Here is a 23735-nt window from a genome sequence, read left to right on the forward strand (position 1 = left end):
GTTTGCACCGAGTACGTTGACGCACTCGATAGAAGGCCGCTGCGGCTTAGTATATAAACGAGGCAGACATATTTGTATGTATATTTGTGTATAGGTTGCTATGTGCAATCGACCAGCTTTTCGTTGGAACTGACGGATAATTCAAACTGAATGTTAATTGTGTGATTGTGAACGAAAAGTAATAAAAAAATTAAAGAAAAAAAATTAAAGAAAAAAAATAATAACAAATAAAATGTCATACCTGTAAGCATGTTCATATACATATGTCCATATATTTGTGTAATTTTGTATTTATACATATATCTATGTAGGCATGTATATACGCATGTATTTTCATATGTGCTTATGCCCTTTAAAAGCATTTGTTGGCTAAAAGCGTCGGTGTTTGTTCAATTAATTTGCAGTGCAGCACAGGCGGGGGAGCTATTTCGCTATAAATATTGTGTTGGCCGATATGATATGAGTAATAACAAATGATTTATTGTGGTACAAATAAGTGCTTTGTATACAAGCTTAAATGTTTGTGTAGTTAAAATCGATTTAACAGCTGGATAGTAATATGAAGCGAGTAGAAAATTAAGACAAACAAGTTCAGAGAAAAATTTAAAACAAAAATTTTAAAATGAGAAAAAAAAAAAATAAAAAAAAAATAAAAAAAAAATTAAAAAAAAAAATTAAAAAAAAAATTAAGAAAAAATTAAAAAAAAAATAAAATAATATAAAATAGAAAAATAAAAATAAAAAATTAAATAAAATATTTTGTCAAATAAAAAGTTTACCATACAAGTACTTGATTTTCAGCGATCACTTTGTATGGCAGCCATATGCTATAGTACTCCGATCTGAATAATTTCCTCGAAGATAGTAGCCATGTATTCAAAAATATTCTATGCCAAATTTCGTGAGGATAGCTTATCAAATAAAAAAGTTTTCCATACAAGCACCTGATTCGGATCGGTCAGTTTATATGACAGCTATATGCTATAGTGGTCCGATCTACAAATTATGTTCGGAGATTGTAACGTTTCCAAGGACAATTGTCTATGCCACATTTCGTACTGATATCTTAACAAATAAGCATGTTTTCTACACAAAAAATTTAAATGGATCGGTAAGTTTGTATAACAGCTGTATGCAATAGTGGTCCGATCTGAACAATTTCTTGGCATATTTCAGAATTGCTTATCGCAAAAATCTAAGCCAAATCTCGTCGAGCTATCTTGTCAAATGTATGAGTTTTCCATACAAAGATTTGGTTCTCAACGATAAATTTGTATGGCAGCTATATGCTATAGTGGCCCGATCTGAGAAATTTATTCGGAGATTGTAGCTTTGCTTTGCGAAATATTCTATACCAAATTTCGTCCAGATATCTTAACAAATAAGCATGTTTTCTATACAAAAACTTTAAATGGATCGTTCAGTTTGTATGGCAGCTTTATATTATTGTGGTCCGATAACGGCGATTACGACAAATGAGCAGCGTTTTGAAGAGAAAATAAGGTCCGCAAAACTTCAGACGTTTCTTTCTTTTTTTTACCAGCTACCTGACAGACTGAATATACCCTGATCTTCATACCTTGATCAATATCTGCAATAGAAACTTAAACAATAAATGCACCTTACTACATTATTGATATCCAACACGAAAATATACGAAAAACATGTTAAATAAATATCAATGGTAACCAAAAACCATCACAACAACAAAATGTAACACACAAAAAATGTGTCATCAAGCCTTCAAAAGGCTGCTGGCATCATAAAATGAATAAATAAATATGTTTGCGCTATTTAAATAACCATACAAGCGAATAAACAATGAAAACAAATAGTAAAAATAATAAAAAATGACAAATATGCAAAAAATTTCAGCACAAAAAACTGCAAAAAGCTCACTCTCTGTCATTTCCCAGCGCGCTTTTAGCATGTCCTTTGGCATTGAAAGGACCGCCGACTGCGCATTTGCCTGTCGCTACATTGCCAGCCGTGCAGGCGGTGCTTGCAGTTAGTGAGCGAGTCAACAGGGCGCCAATGAATTTGAACAACTCGCGCATTTTTTAACATTTTCAACGTTAAAAGATTGCATGCAAAGCAAAAAGTTTGAGTGATTGGTTTGCCGTTGCAGTACAAACGAGAGTGATGCAGTGGGGCAAACTGAAAGAATCAATGAAGTAGTAGCGAGTGGAGTAGAGCGGGCGAACAGCACGAGCGAATGTTAATAAATTAAATAATTTCAGCGATGGCAACAGCAAAGTTGAAAGCATAAGAGCACAAAAGTGTACTCAGCTGAGTTGAAATGATTGAAAAGCTGAGTTGTCGGCTTTTAATTATTATAAGTTTGCCACTCGCAGAAAAACGCTGTTGTGATGAGGTTTGAGGGGAAGCAACGGCGTGTAACGCTTATTAAATAAACTTAGTAAGTACAGAAAAATGTGCTTACATTAATTACTCATACGCCCCGCATGCCGCACTGAGTCAAGTAGGGGTTAGTGTAATTACGCTAATTCAGTAGAAAACTGCAGAGCTGGCAACGCAAATTATTAATGATGCGTTGTGGAAAACCTTTTTTGGTTTAGTATGTTGGAAACGGTAAGTCGTTGGGAGATTTTTGTTGAAAAAAGTTTTGTATGAAAGGTATAAATAGTGATTCTCAGTCAAATGTAAACAAAAGTCAGCTAAATTTAGAATTTATTGATCGGAAAATATTGAAATAAAAATATACAAAAATAAAAAAAAAACGCTATATCTGGTGGCAACGAGGCTAGAATATCGTTAACAGGTGTATTTCGTAAAAATACGTAAAAAATATCTCTATATTAATTTTGATTGGTGAGTTTGTATGGCAGCTATATGCTATAGTGGTCCGATCTCAACAATATGTCCGGACAGTTTGAACAGTTGTTTCCGACAATAATGTAAGCCAAATTTCGTGAAGATATCTTATCAAATAAAAAAGTTTTTCATACAAAGACATGATTTCTAACGATCAATTTGTATGGCAGCTATATGCTATAGTTGTCCGATTTGCGAAATTTCTTTGGATATTGTAGACTTTCCTTGGAAAATAATGTGTGCCAAATTTCGTGAAGATATCTTATCAAATAAAAAAGTTTTTCATACAAGGACTTAATTTTGAACGATCTATTTCTATGGCAGCTATATGCTATAAGCGTCCGATCTGCAAAATTTTTTCGCAGATATTGTTGTTACCTTTTTCAATAATGTATACCAAACTTCGTGAAGATATCTTGTCAAATAAAAAAGTTTTCCATACAAAGAATTTCTTTCAGTCGGTCAGTTTGTATGACAGCTATATGCTATAAGCGTCCGATCTGCAAAATTTTTTCGGTTATTATAGTTTTGCGTTGGAAAATAATGCACACGAAATTTCTCAAAGATATCTCGTTAAATGATAGGAAAAAAAGTATGATTTCCCATACAACAATATTTTTATTTTTGAGGTTAATTTGAATCTAATCCCACCTTGCTAGCCATTTGATCGATTTTCTACATTTTTAATTTTTATACGTCTTTACTTTTCATCCTCTGAGAACACCTACTATTGAGTAAATATTTATTGATCTCATCCCATTTTGTTTTACTGTGTTTCTTTCATATACTATATGTTTGTTATACAGTTCTGTTTCAGGATTTATTCCATTCTATTCCCTTCAATTTCAGTCGCCAAGCAGTTTCATTTACTTATCAATATTTTTTTTTTATATAAATTCCAGCTTTTATTGCCATTTATTGTTTTATTGCTTCAAATTATTATTATTATTGCTCTGCCACATTTAATTGTCCCTGACATTGTGTTGCCTGTCGGCCAATTCAATCGTGTTTTATTGATACACGCGCTCATGATATTTAATTGCTATAAATACGAGCGCAATATTAATGCACCTAAGTTAAATAAATTGCTTACGGTGTCAAATCTGACAGCTGTTACATGAAGTTGAAGTAAGTAGAGCGTTTTTAAGGGAACGTCAGCTTAACAGTAGCTTGTTAAGAAGTAAATAGGAGCAAGCGTGGGTGTGAGCGGGATAGCATGATATTTGCTGCTTTATGTAAAATTTATGAACTTGTGAAACACTATGACTACACTGCTATAGCGCAAACATTATGAACTTATGGAACACATTTAGTAACACAGCCAGACCAAAATTGAAAGGCGCAATTTATTGAGGATGATTGAATAAAAATAGTGATTTTACAAATTAATGTTAAAAATAAAATGAATTTTCAGTTAAAACCAGTAATAAATTTATATTTTTGACTTAAATGCGAACTATGTACCACAAAATATAGCATGAGATATTTTTTTTATAAATATTTACACACCTAAATTTTCAAGAAATATTTTTCATGTCACAACTTTTCCTGAAACCCACCTACTCCACCCAACATGTGGTTTGTAAATCCCACAAGCAGCCATTATTTCCACTTTTAACCCCTACTGACCGAGTGATTCATGAAAATTTGAGCGAAATATAAACACATAAAAAGGTTTATATGATCGTGAAACTAATTTGCTTTGAGCCAATTTTCAATAATCAAATAAATCAGCACAATTAATTGGCACACATTACAGGCCAATTTACAGGTGTAAAAGTTAATGCTAAATATAAACGATTACGTCGAGAATTTAAGCGAATAATTGCGATTTTTCTCATGCAAGACGAGGCAGCCGACAAATGATTTAAAGCGAAAAATGTGAGAAATGAGAAAACTGGCGCCGCAGCAAGCGGAGCAATGAGAATAAAATGGGGAAAAAGGAAACAAAATGATGGAAATTAAAAAAATTATAAAAACAACGATTATGAAAATTAAAAAAAAAATAAAATTAATTAATTAAAAAAAATTAAATAAAAAATAAGAAGAAAAAAATAAGAAAAAATTAAATTAATTTATTAAAGAAATAAGAAATAAAAAACATTAAAAATTAAAATTAAAAAAATTAAATTAATTAAAAAAATTAAATTAATTAAAAAATTTAAGAAATTAAAAAATGTAAGAAAGTAAACGAAATGCCGAAAAAATAAATAAAATTGAAATAAATATTTTAACCAAAAATTTAAAAAAATCAATATAAACAAAAAAGTAGAATAAAATACAAAAAAAATAAATAAAGGTTTCAGCGCTCAAAGAAAAACTAAATCACAACTAGCTGCTGCACAGCTCAAATAGCAAAGCAAAATAAACTGCACACGAGATAAACAAAAGTGATAAATTAAAAATGGCAAAACCACTAAGTAGCAAAAGCAAAGCAATGAAGACAGCCGCCGCCAGCGTTCGAAGAAAATAGGCAAAACAAAAATTCCGAGAAAGATATGCAAGAAATAAACAAATGCCAGGCGATAAACTCGAGATGACAGCAATGTTGACTGTTTTGTGAAAAGACGTGAGCGCTCAGCGTGCCCCAGACGTTGGCAAATTGCAAACAGATGAAGGCAGATAGAATTAATTCCGCATACTTTTCAATGCGCACATCAACTAGTGTGGTAAGATAAATGCGGGCGACGATGTGGGTGAAAATGAGAAGAAAATAGCAAAAGAAAACAAAACTTAAAAATAAATAAAAAGAAAATGAAAAGAAAACAAATATAAGAGTGAAAAAAAATTTAATGAAAACCAAATTAAAAAGAAAATAAATAATTTTGAAAATAAAAACAAAAACAAAGTAAATAAAAAAAAAGAAACCAAAAACGAAAACCAAAGGAAAAAGAAAATAAAAATTCAAATTAATTCAAGACAAAACTAAAAAAAAAATAGAAAAAAAATCGATGCATCGAAGCAAATAAAACGCTAGAACTATAAAAAAAATTACAACGAAAGCGTAGATGATGGATGGGGTTATGCTTGCATTAATTGCTAGCGTTAACTGCCATTTTTAGGCTGAAAAGCTATATAAAGCAACAGCATTACGCAGAAAGATATTCCAATAGATGTGCGAATGCATGACAGTGCAGTAAACTGCAAGGTGGCACGATGCGTATGAGTAACATGTGTTTGCACGAGTAGAGAGGTGTCGTGTGTAGCCTTTTCCTAGAGCGTGATTAATTGTTTGTTTTGCAGAAACATAGATAAATGTTTATTTCAAAAACATACACACACACATACTAATATAAATATATATACATATATGATTACAACTGGAAGAGTGATTAAAAATGCTGACAGCGGAGTGAAGTACACAAGGAGACAGTGAAGGAAAGTTAGGACATCTACATATATAGCACACAACTCTAAGGTAATTAACCATTTAGACAAAATAGAATATTTTTTTTGTTTTAATTTTTTAGACACATATTTCTTTTTTATTTAATAACAAACAAATAGTAATTTTAATTAAAACAATAATAAATAATTTTAATAAAAAAAAAATAATTGAAATTTATTTATTTTTTTCTTTAAAAATTAAAAAAAAAAAATAGGTGAAAAAAATAAGAAAGGGTTTAATTAAGAAAATAATAAAGAATTATAAATAATAAATAAAAAATTTTAAATCAATTTTTAATTAATTCAATTTAATTTTTTTTATAAAAATTTTGATGAAGGCCTAGAAATTGAGAAAATTTTTTTTTTTTAATTTTTTATTTATTTTTAATTTTTGTAATTTTAATTTACTGTAATTATAATAAATTTTGAATATGAATTTTTTTAATTAGTTATTTTTTATTTTTTTAATTTTAATTAAATTTTGTTTTATTTGAATGTTATTTATATCAAATTTATTTGAAAATAATTAACGAGTGTTTTTAATTTTCTAATTTTTATAAATTTTATGAGTAATTTTTAAAATTTTGTTTTGATATTTTTTAATTTTTATTTGTTATTTTTTCTCGTTTTTTTATTTAAGTATAATAATAAATGAACTTTTTTGTAAATTTCCGTAACTATTATATATTTTTGGGAACAATTTTTTAAATTTAATTTTCTCTTAACTTCGTTTTGTAGTTTTTTAAGTTTGTTACTAAATTAAATTTTTTAAATTATTTTTTATTTTTTAAAATAATTAATTTTTATTTTTATTTATAATTATTTTTTTTATTTCTGTTTTAATTTATGTTTTTTATTTTTTTTTTCTTTTTTCAATAATTTTTTTTTTTTCTTAATTTCCCTAATTTTTTTATTTAACTTCTCTTCAATTTTTATATTTTTAATTTTACAAAATTCGAAATTTTGTTGAATTAAAAAAAAATGTTTTATGTATATTTTTTTAAATATTTTTTTTCTAATTTTTTTCTTAATTGTCTTAATTTTTTTTTTTTTAATTTAATTTTTCTTCATATTCTTTATTAACGCATTTTAGAGTTTTATACATTTTCATATACAAATATAGAAATATTCGTATGCACTCGCAACCATTCTGAATCAATCAAATTTCCGTACATGCAATATTGCTGCATAAATTGTTTACAAATGAAAAATTGCTGGACTATAAACATAGAATCTTAGCACGCGGTTTATGTGGCACGTCAGCGGTAAATTATAATAACACCACAAGTCGAATAAGTCATGTCAAACAAAGAGGAGAATGTAAACAAAATTTGCAGCGAAACTTGTGAGATAAATTATTGTTGGTGTATGTGTTATGCATTTGTGGGTACATACCTATACAGATACAAAAATAATATTATAAAATACCGAAAGCCATAAATTACGAATTTTTTGAGCTGACAAGCGATTTTACGAATTCATCATAATTATTTACGGATTAAAAGCATACATATGGAATAATGGTTTTAAGCCAAAAAAGGTTTGGGAAGTAAAGTAATTTGTATTAATTTGGAAATAGGGAAGCGATATATATATTTTTTTGGAGCTAAGCATTGAAACATCGCCAAAAAAGACTTTAAGCCTACACTTAGCGTTATCGAAACAATTTAGGGTTGCCAACTGTAAGTTTCACATATATATAAACCTTATAATATGCTTATATTCGGCAATAAGTTGATATACTCTACTCTCAAAGAGGTTTCAAAAATTTAATCATACACAATCGTAATGAAAGAAAATCAGGATTGCCACAAGAAAACGAATAAAAATGATTATCATTAACAATATTAGCCAAAAAAAAGTAAATATTTGAAATATTATTTGTGATCGCTAAAATATGCAGGGTCGCCACATACGGCTTGATCAAGAATTATAAAAAAAATATTTTTTGAATCGAAGCAGCAGTAACATCCTAATCAAATAACTCTTCTAATATTTTAACTTTAAATTCAAGAAAAAAAATATTTTTTTTGGACTCCAGGAAAAACCCTTCATTCATTGTCATAAGCAAAATTCTTTTCTTCTTGGCATTCCCAACCAATTGCACAAATTGGCATTGTTTTTGTAAGTTCACTCTACAAAAATTGTTTCTAGTTTCAATCACTTTAGACACATTCGTTTATTTCTTCTGCAAATTGCTGACGGAAAGCGCATATGGCGTTGCGTAAACAAGCAAAATATTAATTTGTTATTTTAAGCGATTTTTTCCGCTACTTCACTGACTTTGTTGTGTTTGTGTAGCATTGTAGCACTTTTCCCGGAATTAATAACAAGGCAGGCAGCAATAACATTGCCGGTGAAGACAGCTGATGTGCTGTTCGTTAGCGGATTTGCGAAAGAAGAACGCGCACCTCATTGAGTGTGCGTGTGTGGCTATGTGAGTATCCCCGACATGTGTGGCGTACTTAGAGTTCAAAGAGTGCTTAGAAAAAGAACTTTACGACCGCAAAGAGTATGAAAAAAGAAGCACAGAAGCTGCTAGAATATGGTGCTTATGCAACAAAAGTATACAATGCTTAATTATTGACGTGAAATTTTAATAAAATTTGCTGATGATGGGTTAGACAAAATACAGCTGACGGCCGTAAATATATGAACGGAAGTATTTATTATTTTGAAGAGGGGATATGGAAACCAGATAGGTATACTAAGTATAATGAATAAAAAAATTAAAAAATTATACAAAAACAGTGTTGCCAAACGAAAAAAAATACTATAAAACCCTAAAAAAATATATAAAAACAGTGTCGCAAAATGAAAAAAATGGTATAAACCATGAAAAACGAAGACAAAATACAAAAATAGGGTTGCCAAATGAAAAAATATTATAAAATCTAAAAAAAAATGTATTTATTTTTTCGAAAGAAAATTATAGAGGTCAGATTGGTATACTAAATACAAAGATTAAAAAAAATTTTTATAAAAAAAACCGGGTTGCCATTTTAAACAAATTTTTATAAACCCAAAAAAAGAACAAATATATAAAACAGTGTTGCCAAATGAAAAAAATATCACAAAACCTAAAAAAGAAAAAATAAAAATAAATACAATAGCAGTGTTGCCGAATGAAAGAAATTGTTTAACAACCTAAAAATAGAAAGGCTTGAAAAAATTCGAATTTAGTACAAAAACAGTGTTGCCACATACCAAAAATTTTTATGGAAAAATATTTTGAAGATAAATTTACGCCGAATACCGCTGACAATGGCTAAAATGTGAACGGTACATCCATATTTACATACATATGTATATGTATGGTTTTTATGTTTAAAATTTGCTTACATATGGCAACCCTGATTTTGTCGAAAATGGTATTTTGTGCACATTCTACAAATACAATTTTCGACAAAATTAGGGTTGCTATATGTAAGCAAATTTTAAATATAAAAACCTATATGAAAAGTTCGAAAATATTTGAATTTAGTATAATTTTTTTACAAAAATAACGTTGCCATATGCAAAGAAATTAATAAAAAAAAAAAAACAAAAATAAAAAGTTAAAAACCCGTGTTGCCATATAAAAAAAAAAAATATTTATATAAATTATTTTAAATACGATGCAAAACATTGGAAGATAATGAAAAATTGAACAAAACAGGGTTGCCATATGTAAACAAATAAATTAAAGTCTATAAAATACCTACATAAAAACTAAATAGAAAACATTAAAAATCAAAAATATACAAACGGTTGAAAAACCCATAAAAATGTATATCAAAAACAGTGTTGCCAAATGTGAAAAAATATTTATGGATACTAAAAAGTAAAAATATTTTATGAAATTAAAAACCTATACTATACATATTTTTTAAGTTAAAAGATGGAAGAAAATTAGACTTTATATAAAAAGAAGGTTGCCACAAGTAAAAAAAGATACTACATATAAAAAGTAAACAAATGCAAACGGTTGAAAAAAATTTAATTTAATACCAAAAACAGTGTTGCCAAAAGCAAAAAAAAAATTGGATATTAAAAAAATATATTTAACGAAATTAAAGAAAAAGTGTTTTTTTTTAAGTTAAATATCGGAAAAAAGTTTTATACAGAAACAGGGTTGCCATATGTAAAAAATATTTTTAAAATAATGTATATAATATACTCCGAAGAAGAGAGTTGAAACAATTTAATATGAAAAACAGTGTTGCCATACAAAATTTTTTTTTATATAAAAATTAAAATAATTTTAGACATTAAAATATTTATAGAAATTAAAAAAAAAAAATTAGTACAAAACTCTATAATTTTATATAAAAATTTGATGCAAAGCTAACAAATCGCAGTTAAAGCGTATTTGTTGTAAGCACAAACAGCTTAATTCAGCCGCACTTGGAAACTTTCAATTTTACAGTATGAAAATAATTAGTCGACCTACAAATCGATGTAAAAATCATTAACCTACAGCGTACATTTATTGCTACGAGCGAGCCATAATGAGCTTTTAACTGCCTTTTCGCCTTTTAAGCATGTTTGTATATATTATGTATGTGTGTATGTACATATATAAGAATGTAGTCAATGCTAGTATGGTATAGTCATAATTGCAGACATTGGCCAACCACGGCAGACTGTTAATAAATACATTAAAAAATATTACAGGAGGCACAATGAAAATAATAACTCGTTAATGACAATCATTTATGTGGTAATCGACGAATCAGCGCTGAGGTGAACGTGTGCGTAGGTATACTTATGAGCCTGAGTGTGTGCGTATACTCGTATGTAAGTTGGTTGTTTAAAAAATGTTGCGCCGTTATGTTGTTGAAGTCGGACTGACAGCTCAGCGCCTGCCAATAACTAAATTGATGTATTTTGGCTGGTAGAAATACCGTTAGGCGCTTGAAGGTGTAGGCTAGTGCAGGCGTGAGCAGGTTGCAAATATGAAGAAGCAAAGTGCAGTGTGAAGAAGAATGTAGACGTAAAACCAACAAGAATGGATTCTAAAAGTTATAAGAATGTTTGATATTGAAATACATAATACATAGGCAAATATTAGCTGTTAAGGGTTGCCAGGCATTTATATTTTTCAGCTTCAATTATTTAAAGAAATTATTGTTATTATAAACTATTAACATTATATTGACAGAAGGTAATACTTTTAATTATCAATTGCTGGAAATTCTTTTTAAATAGAGTTGCCATATAATTCTATAGAAAAAAGTTATATAATTACATAGAAACTGCTAATAAAAATATAGGGTTAACATATCTGATGTAAATTTAAATTTTTATTGAAACAGAGTTGCCACCTTTTCAAGCATAAATTATTAAAACTAAATGTACCGTCATAAAACAAGATATTTGAGCAATACCCTTACGATTTAGAATTCCTATAAAAAAAAACAAAAACCTTCAGTGTTGCCATCTGTACTTCACGGCTGCCACCTGTTTTGGATTTATGAACTTAGTTCAGGAGGCACTTAAAAAAATACAATCTAGATTTAGAATTCTTTAAAAAGAAAAGTAAAAAAATTGAGGTTGCCACCTGTTTTGAAGTTATGAACCACAGTTTAAAAGGAAACTCTTAACATCTGAAAGGAATATGCAATATATTCAGAAAACTTGGCCATTTTTAAGAAATACAATTTTCCGAAAATTCAGCTATTGAATATTAATGGAGTTGCCACATAATTTTAAATAACACAAATTAAGAAATACCCCATAAAACGTAGCAATGTAAGTGATTCTGAAAGCAGTAAATTTTCTTTATAAAAGCAGTTACTTAAAATTCATAGGCAGAGTTGCCACATATTTTCTGTTAATAAAAATTTTGCTTTTTAAATAAAAAATATGAACAATTTTTTTTTTAAATTTTTACAAAACAATACAGAAAATGCGAAAGTGAAGTTTTACTGTGAAGGGTATTAAATAAAAGTAAAAAAACAATAGAGTTGCCACATGTTTTTTGTAGAAATGATGGCACAAAATAAAGAAAATGCGGTAGTGAATATTAACTAGACTTCCAAAGACTCAGCTAGATACGTTTTGAATTTTTGCGGAGTTGCCATATGTTTTGAAAAAGAAAAATTAAAAACTTGAGTTAAATAAGCAACATAAGAGTATATGCGACTCTGGGGGCATGGAGAGTGATATAAAATTTTGTTCAGAAAATAGTTGACCCAAAAATGTAAAAATAGGGTTACCACATATTTAGAAATTACATTGCAGTTTAAAAAAAATGATTATACTTTTTAAAATTTATAGCAAAATAGTAAGGAAAATGGTGAGTGAAAATTAATTACATCAGATAGTTCCAATTTAAATTTTTGCCAAGTTGCCACATAATGTAAGTAGAGCTAAAATGGTCATAAAACATAGAAATATAAGCGTCCCTGATAGCATGTGGAATTAGAATTTTATTGAAAATATTTTAAATAATTAGCTCAAAAATTTATAAACGGCGTTGCCACATATTTAGTTTTTAAAGAAAACTTAAATTATTTAGGTAAATTGTGGACTTGTGAAAGTTATTTTAAGAATTTAGTAAATATTATACATAAAAATGCTTATAAAGTGTTGCCACCTTATTTGCCTTTTAAAGAAAACATAAATTTTTTTAGGTAATTTGTGGATTTAAAAAAGTTATTTCAAGAATTTAGAAAATATTTTGCTTGAAAATTCTTATACAGGGTTGCCACATATTTGCCTTTAAAGAAACATAATTTTTTTAGGTAATTTGTAGCTTAATGGAAGTTATTTCAAGAATTTAGTAAATATTATACATAAAAATGTATAAACAAGGTTACCACATATTTGCCTTTTTAAATAAGAAATACATTTTTGAGGTAATTTATGGATTTATGGAAGTTATTTCAAGAATTTAAAAAATATTTTACTTAAAAATTTATAAACAGTGTTGCCACATATTTGCTCTTTAAAGAAAATTTTAATTTTTGAGGTACTTCGGGGATTTATGAAAGTTATTTCAAGAATTTAGTAAATATTAGACATAAAAATGTATAAACAGGGTTGCCACATATTTGATTTTTCAAAAAAAAACTTTTTTAATAATGTGCGGAATTATGAAAGTTAATTCAAGAACCACATTTTTTTCCAAAAAACGTCTGGTTTTGCGTTTTGTTCGCTGTTTGCTTTTATCTCCAAAAATAATTTTTTTTTGTAAAAATTCTGCGAAATCTTGTTGACATTATCAGAACTGACCGCAATTGTATATGAGGTATGTATGTATATATGTAAATATAAACTAAAACTATATGAGTAATAATAAAAAACATAATTGTTCGTGCCTATAGGCCTGTGGTTGAATGAAGTCATTAAAACTAAATATAACATTATCTGGCAACCATAATTACGCTTTCACGCTTAGCACACCAAACCACCAAGTGTTGCGGTGCGGAGTCATTACTTAATTTGTGTGAGGTGAATGGTATGCACAATGAGAATTCTATGCTTATGTAGTTTAATTTAGTATGTAATAGGTACATATGTATGTACAGTTAAACGTAGTGGCAACGTTTAAAAACTCATAATCATAATCAGCATGCATGTCACGTCGCGGCGTTTATTTTATTTTCTTTTTGTTTTTGTTTTTGTGAATCAATGCACTTCGCTTGTTGACTCGACTTCGTTTAATGGGTGTTTTGTGTGACCTCACACGGTTAGGGGAAGTCAGCTAGACACATGTGCGGTTCGTGCAAAATATACACGAAGTGTTTTTTATTTTTATTTTAAGACTTCCTTCTTTCGTTTTAGTGCAATTAATAAACGTTCATGCTCTGCGCCTACTGTCTCATTTATCTCATTTTAATACGCTTTTCAATTTTAATCTTTTTTTTTGCTATTTTTCTTTTTTTCAATGCGGCAACTCTTTAGAAATCATTTACACCTCCACCAAGCATATCCACTCAATCAGCCGCTTTTCTTAAACCCCAACGGAAGTTGACAAATTTACAATTTAAATTTCGTAACTCATTAATTGTCATTCTCTTTTGTGCATTCTTCTTCAGCACATTACTGCTCGGCAGCAATATTCTTTTTGTGCATTTCCAAATCAACGCTTTCGAGTGGGTGCCATCACTGCACGTTTGCATCTGATTTTGACAGGTAGACAGGCCGGCCAGCCAGCCAGCGACAAAGCCCACAATCAAGTAGTTGAGTTTATGACTGTGTTATTGTTGTTGTTGTTGTCGCTTGTTTGCCGCATGTAGTGGCATTATGGTAATGTTTGCACGGCTGCCAGCTATTGTCCGCCGCATGAATCGTGCTCGCACATAAAAACTTATTCGAGCATTCGTTCGTTCGTGCTCATAAAGCAGGAAATTAAATTTGGTGTCGAGTTTTCGAGGTCTATTGTTTTTTATTTTAGTATAATTTTTTGCTTTTGCTTTTTTGGTGTTGAAAATGAAAGTAAAGTTAGTTAGAGTGGGGAGTTTTTTTTTTGTAATTTCCCCCCTTCTACGTCGTTAATGTTGTGTAAAGAGCGACGCAATGCATTGGCAAATCATTAATTAAGACCAAAATGTGTTGCGTAATATTTGTTGGATAAGTGTGTGTAACGGTTTAAATTGTCAAAGGAAAAGTGATTGCCGACATAAAAAAATAATTGGAGACATGAAGAATGGTTGTAAGAGATTTAAAGATAAAAAATTATTAAATTTAAAATTAATTAAATAAAAAAAAAATAGAAAAAAATTAAGGAAGTAATAAATACTAATTAAGAAAAAAATTAATTAAAAATTAAATAAATTAATTAAAAAATTAAAAATAAATTATTTAAAATTCATAAAATAAAAAAAAAATTATGAAAAAACTTAAGAAAGTAAAAAATATTAATTAAGAAAACACAAAACTAATTAAAATTAGATAAAATTAATAAAAAAAAGTTCAATAAAAATATAAATGTTTGACGATATTCGGAATAAAATTAATTTAAATTAAATTAAATTAATTAAAAAATTGAATTAGAAAATTTTTTTTTTACAAAAAAAAACTAAAAATACATTAAAAATAAATAAAATAAATAGAATTAAAAAATTATGAAAAAAAGAAATAAAAAAAATTAATTAAGAAAACATACAATTAAGTAAAACAAATAAAATTAATAATATTAAAATTTAATAAAAATTATAAATAATTGACAAAATTCGGCATAAAATAAATTTAAATTTAATAAAATTAATAAAAATTAAATTAAATTAGATTTTTTTTGTTACAAATAAAAACTAAAAAAAAAATTAAAAATTAGTAAAATAAAAAAAAATTATGAAAAAAAGAAATAAAAAAAACTAATTAAGAATAAAATTAATTAAAAAAAATTAAATAAAAAAATTTAAAAAAACATATGTATGTATGTATATTAAATGATTGACAAAATTCGGCATACAATTAATTTAAATAAAATAAAAATTAATTAAAAAAGTAATTAAAAAAATTAAATTAAAAATACATATAATTAAGTTTTTTTTTGTTAGATATAAAAACATAAAAATTCTTACAAATAAATTTAAAATTAATATAATAAAAAATATTTGTGTGAAAAAAATTAAAGTAAAAAATATTAATTAAAAAAACATAAAACTAATTAAAATTTAATTTAATTAATTAAAAAAATGAAAAATAAAATAAAAAAGATAAATGATTGTCAAAATTCGGCACAAAATTAGTTTAAATTAAATAAAATTAAGTAAAAGAATAATTAAAAAATTAAATTCGAAAAATAATTAAACAATCCTCACTTACTTATCTAATCTTATCTATGGATCAACTCAATACAGTTTGATTAATTGTTTTTTTTTTCGATGAAAATGAGCCGAAACCTGAAAAACCGAAGGCCATTCCAACCGATGCTTATGACAAGTGCATGGAAAATTGAATTAAGCCTTAACATGCTTGTATTGGTTCACAAGGAACCTATTTTGAAGGCGATATTAATAATAAAATTTGTATTAAAATACGTTAAATGTTATTTTTTTGTCTGTCTAGTTCGTATTTGATTAGCTGGTATTTTAAAAAATTATTTAAAAAATAACATAAAGAAAATTTATAGGAAATAAAATAGATTGTTTGTTTAAAAGCAAGTTACACAAAGCTATGCAATAATATCTAATGAATGGCAAGCAACAAAACAAATCACTAAACTAACTGTACCCAATGATAAAAACTTGAAATATGTAGACTAACTATATTTACTTTTAATTACTCATACGTCCCGACGGACAAACAGCTAACCGTGCTGTGGTGCAAACCACATGTGTACATATATATATATATGTAGATATATACATATATACGTACATATGTGCATATACACTTGTAGATATGTATGTATGAAGGCTGCTTGTGCTAACTAAGTAAATAACTAACTACTAGTATGTGGCATGGTTGGTTGAGTCACCGCCACTGTTTTTGACACATGTTGCGGTTGAACGTCTCGATTTGTTAAACGAAACTCATTAAAAACAGAAATTAAAGCAAAATAGTGAAAACCGTAACAAGTTTGTTTAATTACGAAATTTTGCCAGATAATTTGCGAAAATTGGAATTGCTTGCCAAATGTGAGTTGAAAATTGCAAAATTATATTAGTGAATTGAAGTGATAAGAGAAAGGGAAAAAGGACAAATTAGCGAGAAATTAGAAGGTAGGAATTAGAAAAAAATCAAAAACAAAATAAAAAAACTAAAAAAATATTAAAAAAAGAATAAAAGTAAAGAAAAAAAATTGAAGAAAAAAATTAAAACAAAATTTAAAAAAATTTAAAAAAAAAATTAAAAAAAAATAAAAACAAAAATTTATAAAAAAAAACTTTAAATTAAAAAAATTATACAATTGCCACGTTATGAAAAACTGGAAGAGATATCTATAAAGAAGGCCACAGAGTTTGTTGAAATTCCCGCCAAGCGCAGGCATGGTAAAGGATGACTACTCCTCATGGATCTAGTAACTGAACTCCAGCTGATATCGCTAAGGACCAAAACTGGTCTATGCGTGGTTTTGCTAGACTATCCTATTACCTATAATTTTATCATATAAATCGTTTTCATAGAACTTGTAGTTTGTTCGGAAATCGAATTCAACAGTTTTTTTTTTTACCTTTATAACGTTAAATGAGGGGGAATCACTCTCAAATCCGGACCCAGAGTGTTGTAAATTATTTTTCTTTTAATTTTCATTGTATGATCTTCCTATTCTAATAAATTTTATACCACCATTTTTTCACTTTTTTGCCTATTTGAAAGGCTATGCTCTAGTAAAATTATGTCAAAATTAACATCAGGAGTAGTGCAAATGATCCCGAACGCAGGTGCGAAACAATATGTATGCATAAGATATACCTATGTGCACACTTTTTCCACATTAGTGTAATCACATAAATATTATATTTGTATTTCCCCTATCATAGTGCCACAATGCACTCAGCCACTGAGAAGGCCTTGAACGACCTTGTCCGCTTCATTTGTTTATATATTATATAAATAAGCATATACATAAATATATTTAATATATAAACACACATTTCAACGGAATTTTTCTTTGTTGTACGCAATAAGCGAAATTATTTGTTTATATGACTGCAGCTCGTCGCTAGCTTCGAAATGATTTAGTTGATGGCACGGAACAAACACCATAAACAGAAAGCAAAATTACCCGCAAGAATTTGCTTTCAAGTAGCGCAACAAGCGAATAAACAACATAAGAAAATGTATACACTTTGTACATTAGTTGGTAAATATATGTATGTGTATGTTGCTATTTGTATAGCGTATGTGAGTCTGGTAGATCGGTAAGCTAATCGCCGCCGTAATAAAACATAAATAAGATTAGAGTGAGACAAGTGTGCATATTGTATTACTAGTACAATATTGCCGCATGATTTACATTTATATGTAAATAAGTAAACAGTGGTGCAAAACAGTGAAGGTAAAAGAAATAAGGAACAAGCTTTGAAAGAATTTATGTCGCTGCCTTACAAATTGAACGATCAAAATCAGGTCCTTGTATGGAAAACTTTTTTATTTGGTAAGATATCTTGATTAAATTTGGCATGAATTATTGTTCAAAGCAACTGTACAATCTCTGAATATATTGTTCAGATCGGTCTATAGCATATAGCTGCCATACAAACTGAACGATCAAAATCAGGTCCTTGTAAGGAAAACTTTTTTATTTGATAAGATATCTTAACGAAATTTGGCATATATTATTATCCAGAGCAATGCTACAATCTCCGAATGAGTCGTTCTGATCGGTCCACTATAGCATATAGCTGCCATACAAAGTGGGCTATCAAAATCAAGTTTTTGTATGGAGATTTTTTTTATTTGTGGAGAGTATTATAGCTTTTGTAGAACTAAATTTATCAGTTTTTCCTGTTGTTGCTTAGCATTTAGTTTATTTTGGAAAAATAAATATACAATATATTGCCATCAGACTCACTATTATAAATACAGCTAATGGCATGCACTGGCAGATGTAAAATTTTTCCGAAAATTTTTGTGAAAGAAAATATTTATTTACCTTAAATTTGAATGGCATCGATTAGTGTTAATAAATAATTGTAAATAAAGATATGATAAACACGGAAATATTTACAAATACACACAAAGCAAATGTTGAGCGTTATGTTTTTTGGTATTTAGCGAAACCCTTGGAAAGACATACCTGAAAGCATAAAAGGAAAATATAAATTAATAAAAGTGGTTAGGAAAAATATTTCATAGACAATTGTTGAACAGAAAAACATTTTTAATTTGTATATTATGTAATAAATTAATTTTCTGGAAATGGTCAACAAGATTTTTGTTCATTAAATAATTTTCTAAATTTAATTATTTTTTTAATATTGTATAAATCGAGCCCAAATTCCATTTATTTTTACATATTCCACTTTTCTAACATTATTTATTTGTGAAAAAGAATGTAAAAGTCTTTTCTTAAACTTTTTGGGTTGGTTCTTAACTACTCCATTTCAGACTAGTTGGTAACTAGTTTTGTTTTGGTTTGGTATTTTACTACAAAAATTATTTTAGGATATTTTAAACAATAAACCAAAATGAACTAGTTACCAACTAGTCCGAAACTTTTAATTTTTGTAACATGATAAATAGTTAACAGCTAGCAGAGATGGCAGCAGAAAAACATGGAAAATAAATATTTCCTTTTACAAATTTTTTGGTAATCTCAATTTAATGTACATTAAAAATCTGAAATATAAAAATATTTTTCCAACATGAACTTCTATTTTTGTATTTGGCAATTGTTAAATAATCCAAATCTCTTTTTATTACCGTTAATAGCGCCATAAAATAAAGTAAATAAAGTTAAGCGTTTAAAATTAACTTGTCTGCAGAGTCTGCATACATATGTATGTATCTGCAGAAATGTACAAGTAGAGTAAAACACAAAAGAACACATACATACATACGCCGCAGATAATATGAGATTATTATATAATATTGTTTACGATCAAGTATACCACAACAAAGCCAAGACGAACGAGAGACGGCAATGGACAGCTGCACACAAAATGAGAGTGATTAGCAAATCTAAATCGTTTAATGGCGTTAATTGTAACACAAAAGGAACACACAAATAAACGTGTGAGCGAACAGTTTTATGTAGAATGTGGCGAAGTGTATGAAGCAACATAAGCGAGGCCTTGCGCAAAATTTACTATGGTAGTAAAATTATTGTAGTATTAAACTCTTCATAGATTCTGAGGCTTGAGCATTAATTCAATAATTTTACATAAAACATAAAGTTTTTAAAAAAAGTTTTATTTTTGCAGTTATCTGGCAACTCTATGCGAAAGGTAAACATACATTTTTATATTACGACGTTTGATGTAAAAAATATATATTTTTTATACTTCGATTTTGTTGTAAAATAATTTGTATATTTTTTACGTCCATGTGGCAACGCTATTTGAATTTTTTAAACATTAGTTTGACAATATTTTAAATTCGTATTACTTGAAAATCATCTTTAAGTTTTTTAAGTTAAAAATAGTTTAGATATATTAATTATGTGGCAACTCTATGCGTAATTTAAAGCTTAATTTTGAGATTAAGAGAGTTGGTTAAAAAAAATATTTGTATTAAATTTACTTATGTATTTTAAAATAAGTAGCACATTTTTTTATTTTTATATGGCAACCCTAATTTTTTATTACTGTTGTTGATTTTAAGTTTCACTAAAACAATATTTCAATTTATATTACTTGAAAATCGTTATTAAATTTTTAATATACAAAATGGTTGACATATATGTAAATATCAATTAAGTGGCAACTCTATGTTATTTAAGGCTAATTTTGATATTTAAGAAAGGTGGAAAAAATATTTTGATTAAATTGATTTATTTTAAAATAATTAGAATATTATTTTATTTTTATATGGCAACCCTAATTTTTATTTGTGTTGGATCCCCGTTCTATTCCTTGCAATATCCTCTCAGGTTTTGGCCTTTAAGATGGAGTTGAGCACCACAACAATTCTTAATTATAACGGTAGTACAAACTCGGTTCCAATAGAAACCAGAACGAAATTTCGTGCTTCGGTCTTTTAAACTAGAGATGGAGTCCACAAATGATCTTTCGAGGTTAGTTTGTGACCTCTGAATATAGGAACTTGGAAATAAAAGCAATTCATGGAACCATATTCCTTCCTAATAAATTATTAGTACTTAACACAGATTCTTGAAAACGAAATACGGTTATTAACTACAGATCTCCAATGCTTCTGGCCTCCCCCACATTTCTCCCAAATCGAAACACAAACCTTTAAATTCTACTTCCTTTATTAAATTTTTTAGTCGACCAAATTACAACCAACTTCACCAAAAATTTCAAGGAAGCAAAATTTTCAACTGTCTACCTTTTTAAGACCCAAAAAGAGCAGATAAATTTAGTTTTTTTTTACGGTCGAAAGTTATGCCGCAGTCACAAATGATTTCCACACAATTAAATATACAAATCATTGTTTCTTTTTATGACCCTGATGAAATGTTTCTCAATTTTTTCCAAATCTTTAGCGGTGAATGCCGTTTTCTGTGCGGGCTCTTTGCTAATTACCGGTTCGATTATGTTCGGTTCATCGTAACGCGCTGTAGCGTCACCTATTAAATTTAGAAATTCCGCCAATCCTTTTGCGTCATAACCAGTTTCGACGAGGGTTTTGCCGATTTCCTTCAAATCTCCCTGCGTCAAGAATTCCTGATAAACACTTGGTCTATGATAGAGCACGGCGACTGGAATGTGGAGCATTTCCTTACGCTTTTCACGTAAGGCATCTAGCAGGCGACGTAAATTCTTCAGTGCGTGCTGACTTAGTGGCGGGCCTAATGAGTATCTGTCGAGGGACCTATTGGAAATGGAATCGCGATTGGTATTGGCAGTATCATTAGGATTAGAATTACTAAAGCCCCTCAGCTGTGGATGGCGCAAGTGTATGGATGGGCTGCGACGTTGTTTACTACCGCGCATGCGACTTCCACCACTACCTCTTGAACGTCTTCTGCGATTTCGGCTGCCACGTTGCTCACGTTCTCCTTCATTTTCCGAACGATTACGCCTATCGTATTCACTGCGCAACATCTCATAATCGCTTTTGTGATAATTTAAGAAGTAATTGTCATTATAGGGTTTACGGCCTTTTTTGTAGGCGTATTCTCTGTCGAAACCGGTAAAACAAGCTTGTTTGTAAAAATTACTGAATTTCTTCAACCAATTGGGATCATTTGGTAGCGTACTCAAAGAGTGGCCACCTTTGACGCCAGGTAATCCGTTTCCATTGCTTTCACTGTCACTGCGATCTGTCCATTTCTCTTGGAAGTCGGTGACGCCAGTTAACGGCAATCTGCTTCCATTCCTTTCATTGCCACTGCGATCTGTCCAGTTTTCTTGGAAGTCTGTGAAGGGTATTGCTACGTTAGACCAGGAATTCCAGGCTTCACCACATTGACACACACTGAAGTTCGGATCCAACTTGGTGAGTATGTCGTACATGGTGCGCCCTGTCATACCTGGTACCATGCATAGTTTATGCAATAAACCACGATTCTTGCATTTTATGCGTCCACAACAGTGACAGCGTGGTCCGTCTTCGGGCCAGAATTTTTCAATCATGAAACGTTTCCATTCGTTCAAATCTTGGGCATCACAATAAAAGGGCACACTATCCAATGTAACTGCTGGGCAGCTATTATTGCAGTTGTTTGTGTAGGGACAGCACATTCTAATTTAGTTTATTTTAATTTTTTTGATTGAAATAGTTTTGTGTTTTTGTAAGCTTCGTGGAGGGAAGAAATGTAATGTGAGAAAGTTTGAAAATTCGTTGACTTAAAATTATTTTTTTGACGAAAAGTCGGTACATTGTATTTTGGGAGTTGTTATCGTATAGAAAAATCCGAGCTTCTTGAGGTAGTCGCTGACAAATACCATTCTCAAACGCTGGGTAATTTAAGCTCGCTATAAAAGTAAGGAATCGTGTCTTCTTTAGCTTGGTAAACCAGTTCTGAGCAAGGTATTATATGTTCTGTTGCTATGGCTGAAGTGATCCAGTCTCTTCATGAGTTTAAGTATAAAACTTTGGAGATGTACTAACTTGACTTAAACAGTTAGACAGCTTATCTAGTACGGGGTCTGAATCTATTTTAGTATTATTTTTAAAAATCCGAGTTTGACGAGTTGATTTTGTATTCTAGTCTGGAACAAAGTTGTCCAACTTCAAGGTTCATTGGTAGATAGGGCTCTGGTTAGGCTTATCTTGTATGGTATATTAGAAATCCGGCCTTGACGAGCTGATTTAGTATTCTAGTCTTGAACGAAGTTAGCCAATATTATGTTACATTGATAGATAGTGCTCTGGGTTTGAAAATTTTGTACAGAGTAGTGGAACTGAAACTCGGCAAGTAAGAGATTATTGGACTATACATAAAATCTACAAAATTTTCCAAAACTACCAACTTTTCCTCAACTCAATCTTATTTAAAACCTTTTACACATATAATGAAGATTTCATATTTTCCGTTTTTGATTTAGGGATTCAAGAATTAAATTTTTTAGAAACTATAGATTACATACGCGGTTTCAGAGGCTTTTCCCGGATATGATCCTATATGTAAATGCATCAATCTGTTAGAGGACAAAAAAAAATTGTTTCCTGAGAGCAGATTTTACACCTGAAACCATATAGACGACAGAAAACTTCCTCGAGAACTCAATAGACAAATTAATATTTCTGTGGAACGATTTTTTTTAATTTTCAAATTTACTAAAATACAGTTCAATTTTTTTTAAAGCAAATCGACAATCCACATCAACAAATGCGATATTTCATTCCACATTAGATCGTTATATGGAAAATACTAAAAATTCTATTGGAGCGAAGGCACAAAGCCAGTTCTAGAAAGAAAGCAGCTCGAGAGCAACTTCACTCCAGCAAAATTTTGAGCATTTCATACAGTTGATTGCATAAATCCATGGTTTGTGTATTAAAAA

General features: G+C 29.1%; 1 protein-coding gene across 9 annotated transcripts in view; it reads right to left on the bottom strand.

Annotated features, from left to right (window-relative positions):
* Positions 1 to 23735, bottom strand: part of LOC105233641 (protein FAM102B) — a 183074-nt gene that overhangs the window by 83488 nt on the left and 75851 nt on the right. The window contains exon 1 of one of the 9 annotated variants that reach the window (XM_049457069.1): positions 18755 to 18836. The exons of the other annotated variants lie outside the window; for them this stretch is intronic. The gene's annotated coding sequence lies outside the window, so the exon portion shown is untranslated. Of the gene's footprint in view, positions 1 to 18754; positions 18837 to 23735 lie in introns of those variants that run through there. 9 annotated transcript variants of the gene reach the window in all.

Source organism: Bactrocera dorsalis, chromosome 1, assembly GCF_023373825.1.
Source record: "Bactrocera dorsalis isolate Fly_Bdor chromosome 1, ASM2337382v1, whole genome shotgun sequence".
Classification (NCBI taxonomy): Eukaryota; Metazoa; Arthropoda; class Insecta; order Diptera; family Tephritidae; genus Bactrocera; species Bactrocera dorsalis.